Source organism: Biomphalaria glabrata, chromosome 1, assembly GCF_947242115.1.
Source record: "Biomphalaria glabrata chromosome 1, xgBioGlab47.1, whole genome shotgun sequence".
Lineage (NCBI taxonomy): Eukaryota > Metazoa > Mollusca > Gastropoda > Planorbidae > Biomphalaria > Biomphalaria glabrata.
Window position 1 is genome coordinate 27,479,092 of NC_074711.1, and position 7,587 is coordinate 27,486,678.

General features: G+C 36.9%; 1 protein-coding gene across 8 annotated transcripts in view; it reads right to left on the minus strand.

Moving 5' to 3' along the window:
- Positions 1-7,587, minus strand: part of LOC106059561 (secretin receptor-like) — a 212,499-nt gene that overhangs the window by 57,702 nt on the left and 147,210 nt on the right. The window lies entirely within an intron of this gene.

Here is a 7,587-nt window from a genome sequence, read left to right on the forward strand (position 1 = left end):
ATTTTGTGCAGCAAAGACATTTATAACATCAACTACATCGATACTTTCTAGTATGTGTGACTTCTCTGACATTAAAACCATGATAAGCCTTTCTTGCGTCATTGTGCTCCTGAGATAGTTTTTGATGAACTTGAGCTTTGAGAATGATCTCTCACATGACGTAATGGAAGTGGCCTGTGTTAGCGGTATTCGGAGGAGGTTGCAAAGTTTGAGCACACGTAATTCCCATATGAAGCCTGTTTCCTCAATATGTCTATTGGTGATTGTATTACTGTTTGTTGATGAAAAGTGCTCTTGCATCAATGACATCATTGAAAAAGCGATTTTCCATTTATTTCATCATACAAACAGGAAAAGTTGCACAGTTTGTCACAAGCGTGTCTTCATCTAACAGGTGTCTTGGTTCAAGAAGAAACCCAAAGGTATCCATTTTCTTTCCAGCCTTTGGAATCTGCCCTTCATCTCCATATGAAATCTGTCCAGCGCATCTGTCGCAACACGTTTGAATTGCAGTTCTATTGACAGTCCTACATTAGAACTCAACTTCCCATCAAGTCTTTTCTTTCTTCTGGTTGTTTTGATTACAGGGAATCCATAGTATTCACTACCTTCTTTTGCTTTTTCGATGGATTGGGTTTTTGTCAGTTTCTCATCATTTTGCAGAAAGCATGAAAGGGTACTAATTTCTTTAGCAGCTTCCCGTATATGCAGTCCAGACTTTTGTAGTTTCTTCCGAACTATATTAATTGGGCGCAGGAGCTTTGACCAGAATTCCAGATAGGCAAAAAATTCTTAATTTTCCACTGCATGAAGAAGATTCTGTGCTAATATTATATGGTATTACGTCATTGTTGGTTGTTTATGTTTGGTGCGAAAGCAAAAGGATTCAGAGCATACAAAAGTGGGAAAGATCCATATCTCGTTATGCTCGAGTATAGAAATACTCCGATAAGTGGACTGCCGTATTCACCATCACAACTGCTGACGAGTAGAAGGCTCAGAGAATCATTCCAACTGATCCCAAACTATTGAAACCATCGGTAGCTGAAAATGCAGAGACATTACTCAACGAACGACAGATGAAAAGCAAAGTGAAATACGATGCAAAAGCAAGACTACCTAAAGATTATACTGTCGGAGAGTTCGTCTAGGTCAAACATGGCAGAAAGCAGTTGTCATAAAAAAAACATTCAGCACCCAGATCTTACATCATAAAGACAAACGATGTAAAAACATACAGAAGAAATCAACGCTTTTTGAATAAGAGTTTCGATGAAGACATCTCTGGGTACTATGATACCGATGAAGACAATGAACTGCAAACTGTTGGAACAAACGAAACAGACAGTTATAGACCAACGTCTAGAGAACTTGTTGTGCCAGTCAAGACAACCAGAAGTGGACGAATTGTTAAAGTTCGTAGTAGACAGGGCCGGCCTTAGGCCATTGCAGCCTATGCGGTCGCAGTAGGCCCCGCGCTAATTCCAAGTGTACATTATTAAATTAAACAATTATAACGCATATAAAATAAAAGGATTTTCGCTACCTCCTGATTTTCCAGGGCCTCCAGGAAATCTCATGAAAAGGCAAAATATACGATAAAGTCCTGAACTTTTTTATTTATTCACATCTCCTGAAGAATAGACGAAATTGACATTTTGGGGTGCCAATAAATAAAAAGTGGCATAGCGAGCTTTCACTTGATAAAAATTTATTGCAAAGACGAAAGTAGGCCTATTTTCTAATTCAAAAAAAATAATTTTGACATTATGCTTATCCCTACCCAGACTAGGCCCCGCGCGATCCGTTTCGCATAGGGCCCCGCAAATGCTAGGGCCGGCCCTGCTAGTAGATATCACTCTTAAGAACTTTAAAAGGAAGGGTGTGATAATAACTTCAAAAGGAAGGATGTGTTAATATTATATGATATTACGTCATTATTTTTTGTTTATGTTTTGTGCGAAAGCAAAAGGATTAGATGTAAATAAAAAGAGGGTTTCCATTGGATTGAGGAAAGATGAATAAAGGGGTAATAACTCGAGTGTGAAGTTTAATTCTGAAATTATAGACGCCAAACCCGAATAATGGACAATTTTAGCATTTTTAAGAATAACTTTTAGATCTGTTATACTCGATTCTGTAAATTTTGATTCAAGGTTAATTAGTGTAGCCATATAATACTCGCCATTTAGATCTATTATTAGTAAAGGTAACAAGATACCTGGAATTTGCTGTATATTATGCAGTTTTATTCGTGGCAACAAAGTTTAAAATTGGAAAATATATTTTCTAAATGTCAACAAAGTCAACATACTGATAGACCTAGATCTAGGTTTAGTCTTTGTGATAAATTTAATCCATAAATGTTGAAAAAAAAAAGACACCCGTTGACACAATTTGTCAATCAAATATATTAATTTATGTATTTAAATATAAATTTCGGACACCCATTTGGGGGCCCCCCTCAGGTGGGGGCCCGGGGGGATTTTAAAATTCTCCCCCCCCATCCCCCCCCCCCCTTAGTTACGCCACTGTCTACAAGTGTAGATAATATAGAGTAATCGTTAGAGCATAAAATGGATTGCCCGAGTCCTGCAGAAAAAACAATGACTTCGCAGAGCTGAAGCGTCCATATAATAGGCCAGACGAAATAAACACATGAATGCTCGCATGACGTAATCATCTTCTCATTTTGAACGTCTGTAATTGATGAGATGTTGTTCATTACATTGGTTTATGTAAAAGCTCGGATAATACGTAACGACTAAAAACAGGGGGGGGGGGGGTCATACATGTTTTGTTAAGATTAATTACAAGGGGGAGTTGGATCTGAAGATTTGTTGCATAATTTAAAAAATTCTAATTAAATAGCAGGTGGCATCAAAACGCTTACAAATATAAAAACACTGCAAAAAATAAAATATACATAACAAGATTTTTCAATAAAATCAACAATTTGTTTTCTCCCCAATTTTAGTCTGCATTCGCTCTTAGCAGAAAGTTGAAGTCATAGAAAGTGTGATTTGTTAAAAATCTGTTTGTTACAACGGTCAAAACTATTTCAAACAGGAACTTTGCTGAAATCACAGTAACAAAACGTGCACGCCATCGGCACTGAGGCCAACGCCACTGATTCAGAGCGACACAATGAAGTCCTCGTTTCTGATGGCGTGGGGGTGACATGGAGAGACGCGAGTGAAATGTGTGAGGATCGTCTTAAAACATTGAGAGAATGAGATAGAAGCGCCGAAAGAAGTTGATACTTTGTCATTAGTTCTGTCAATAGGGTGATGAGAAAGGTAATTTGGGAAAATGATAATTGATTAATTAGTCTTTTGGCAAATTTCTTGTTATGTTACTTTAAAAAGATGGGGAGGGGGGGGAATAATTTCTGTAAAGATTCTGTACACGGCGGTGAGTAAAAAGTTGATTTTTGGGTGTTACGTAGACTAATATCCGAAAGTTTTCTATATTTATTATTTTGAGTATTCCATGCTCCAGTGCGCTCTATGGGCCGAGTAATCGGGAGAAATGTTTCCAAGTTGATTTAGGAGATAACACAATCTAGCTTAAGTCAAATCAAAATTAAAAAATGCCTACTCTATATAGGGATTCGAACTCGTGCCATTCAGCATCACACCCACATTTACTTCTTAGTTCTGATTGGCTAGCTTATGAAAACAATGAAACTAGAGACTCTTCTGTGAACTCTTGGAATGAAAATAGCGCTAAGTATCATACCTTCACCATTCTATTTTCAATCTTTCGTCTTGTTTCACTGGTTCTAACTTTGATACTTTTTCCTAATGAATTCCAACAAAGTAAACAGATTTTTGTTATGAGCCAACGTCATCACCATGAATTGAATTTTGATCCTGATTCTCTAACACTATTTCTCTCTCTCTCTCGTCTCTCTCCTCGCCTTACTTTTCGTTAAGCTATTAATACATTTTTTATATATCATTCTAGTTTGTTCAACTTGTTTTCTAGGAGTTTTTTGTTAGTTATGATTACTTCTTCTTTAGGATAGTTTTTGAACAAACGGAAGTCAAAGAATTGATATAAATATATCCAGATTAATTTTTACGAAGCATTAGTGAAACAGCCAGCATTATAATTCCCCCTCCACACACACACACTCTCTCTCTCTCTCTCTCTCACACAAAAAAACACTCCAACAAATATCATTTTGGCAGGTGAGTTTAGTAGCCCATTGCAATGTCCTTGTTTCTTTCATGAAACAGTTTTTACAAAGGGTCATCCCTGTCACGACCACGCGGTAACCTTTAATCGGTCAATGGAACGGCCCGCATTACAATTTCCCGCTCACACTTTTGGAAATTAAATTGCTAGTGGCAGTTTGTCTTATTATTATTTTTTTTTTTATTCTTGTCTTATTTCTCCCAAGTAACAGTCTTTCCACATTTTCTTGTCTCCCACGTATATAGGCAAGTGTTTCTTTCATACGTTAGTTGTCTGTACGCGACGTTTTGACGCCGCGTTTTTCCCCCTCCATTTTAGCGCCAGAAGCTATGACAATATCTTAGAATTCGCACACATTTTTATAATAGTTTTTTTTCCCTCATTATCACGGTCTCCATGTCTATCGCCATGGTCAATCAAGCTTGACAAGTGATTTATTAAACTGTAAGTGAGTGAGACAGCAGGCTTGACACGTGATTTATTGCAATACAAAAAAAAAGTCTCAATTTGTATGATCCATCAATATCAATCAATACGGTACATACATGTCAAGATGTAGAGGAGAGCTACACCAGCAGCCGACTTCAACAGCAATACATTCATCTCGTCAGCCACCATCCGTCAAAAAACCAGAGGGACAAAAAAACTGGATGTATCGCTATTCTTTATTAACTCAATTACATACGCTGACCAGCGTCCCTCCTTTTTCTTAACCCTCCCCTCCCGTCTCTCTGATTCACTTGTTATCTTTCAGAGACTTCTTTGCTCATCTCTCTAAGTTCAAGATACAAGCCAATAAAAAGTGACTTCTACCTTGTATCGCTTATTAATTATAGATTCTAGTGTGTAGACATAGCAATGTCAAATATATTCCTTGACCAAGACCGTGTTACTGTCTTGAGAAATCCTTCTTTCTTAAATTTAAATAACAACGATTTATATATTTTTAAAAAACAACACAATTTGAAGATAAATACAAATAACTTGAACATTTCATACATAATTAAAAAATACTACATTAACCTTTAAGACACTAAGGGCCAATACGTCAGCAGAGGCGGACCAAAGAAGGGTGAGAGTAAAAAAAGGGCCACGAGTTTTTGTACGGGGAGCTGACGGTGACAAAAGGGTCATTATCGCGGGGCCTAAAGGGGTTTCCCCACTTGCCAACCCCTAAGGCCGCCTCTGGCGTGAGGCACCAAAACGACAATGTTGCTAAAAAGGCGGCACCAAAACTTTAAACCGGGACTTTCTTCAATGCTCTAGGTCAGTGTTTCCCAAAGTGGGGTACGCGTACCCCCAGGGAGTACGGGAAGAGATTGAAGAGGGTACAACGTATTGAAGCTCATTCACTAGGCTTCTCCTTCTCTTCAATGCAAATTAATGTTATTCATAATATAACATTTACTACTATTTTTAGGAACAATTTTATTTTTCGTTTATTATTTTCAACAATTATTCTTTTTTTTTTGGGGTGGGGGTAGGGGGAGGGGGCGAGGGGTACTCAGGGTTACGAAAATTATTGAAGGGTCAGCATATGTTTAAAGTTTGGTGGGAGTGACTGCCCTAGGTCAATGAGTGTATCTGTGGCCCTAGTCAAACAAAATCGTCCGAATATCTTCCTGACATAACTTCGTTTGAAAACAACTCAATAACAATTCTTGAAAGCCAAAGGCAAGACGCATCTATTGACAGACGCCTTGATGATAAGTCTGATTAAAGGGAAAGAATAGAGCAGAACTTTTCTTAAAGAATCTAGATGAAAAATGAGGATTAAACAATTCTAAGACTTATTAAACGGAGGTATCCGAGACTCGTTAAAAGTTATCTTTCATTTACCTGAAGGCTTTGTCGCGTATTCAGCTGTTTTTATGTTTACATTGATAATAAGCTCTTGGACAGAGCCGCTCTACAGGAAGTACACAACAGTACAACAACTAAAGCGTTGTGCGAGATAGGCTAGTTAGAATCCAAGGGAGATAACCACCGATATAGTTAAAGACTTATGTGTATGTTTAAAAAAGTAAAGAAAATAATGTCCTATTTACAAAGATTATATTAACTCAGTCTTTCTGTCTAGATGGATATCTGTAATCTTTATTTCTCCCACTTTTCTATTCTCTGAACAAATTGAAACTTTGTACAATTATTCATTGCCCCAAACAAAACATGAAACAATCGAAAAAATTGACCAATTATTTGATCAATATTTCATAATTAATTAGTTTAATTATATATGGAGACAGTTACATTCAGATATAGATAAATCTTATGTAGAGAATTAGATCGTCGCCTACAAATTTGAAACTAGCAATGAATAACTATAAACCCTCTATTCCCAGAAGCATTTGGCTGACTTAGTGGTTAGGTTGTAAGGAAACTCAAGCTCTCGAGTTAGAACTCAAGTGGAACAATTATTTTTTAAATTGCTTTTAAAAAGCCATCATAGAAACCTTCTCTAAAACACCAATTTCCCCCCCCCCAACTGATCCTCACAAGTAAGCAATTGGATAATTGTGCATTGAGCCATGACATCGCTATAAACCAAAACATTGGTAATAATTTTTCTAAACACACATATTTTTTTTTTTTAGTTAAGATCTATTACAAATTAATTACATGATTCAAAATAACTGATAACATTACAATAACATTTTGCTAGTAATGAATGTTAGATGTTAAATAAAGGAACAGTTTTTTTTTACCCCGCCACATCCGCCCTCCCATGAAAAGGAATCCTGGCTAAGCGAATGTATAGATCTACTCGACTGTATAATATTCTAATTATTTCTAATGATAGTGCTTTAGACCTAGACGATGCGCAAAATGTTCCTCAGCATTAATTTATTAAACACTCTAATTGTTGTGGATATACCCGAAGATATTTAGTCCGTTGAAAACAAATATTTTCTAGATACGGGTTTCTAGTTAGGCGTAACGGAAGTAAACAGAATACCTTTGGCGGCTTTAGGGATAGTCAGGTAGTAGTTCTCTGAACATTCGACGGTTTCTTCGTTACGTAGTAAACGCATTATTCGACAGCGTTCTTCAGCGCCAAGTATCTATTGTTGGCCTTTCGCCTGGGTTACTTGGTTACTGCAGTGTAAACTCCAGTTGGACTTTGGATCTGCGGCCGCAGTGGGCCCCGCCCTTTCATAGGCCCCGCTTATTCTACGTGTAAACTATTAAATTAAGCCATTATAATATATATATATATATATATATATATATATATATATATATATATATATATATATATATATATATATATGTAATACCAGGGTTTCCGCGGCCTTCTGATTTTCCAGGGCCTCCTGTAAATCTCCTGTAATTGTAAAATATACGGAAAAGTCCTGAAAATCCCCTGAGAACTCATAAAAATCT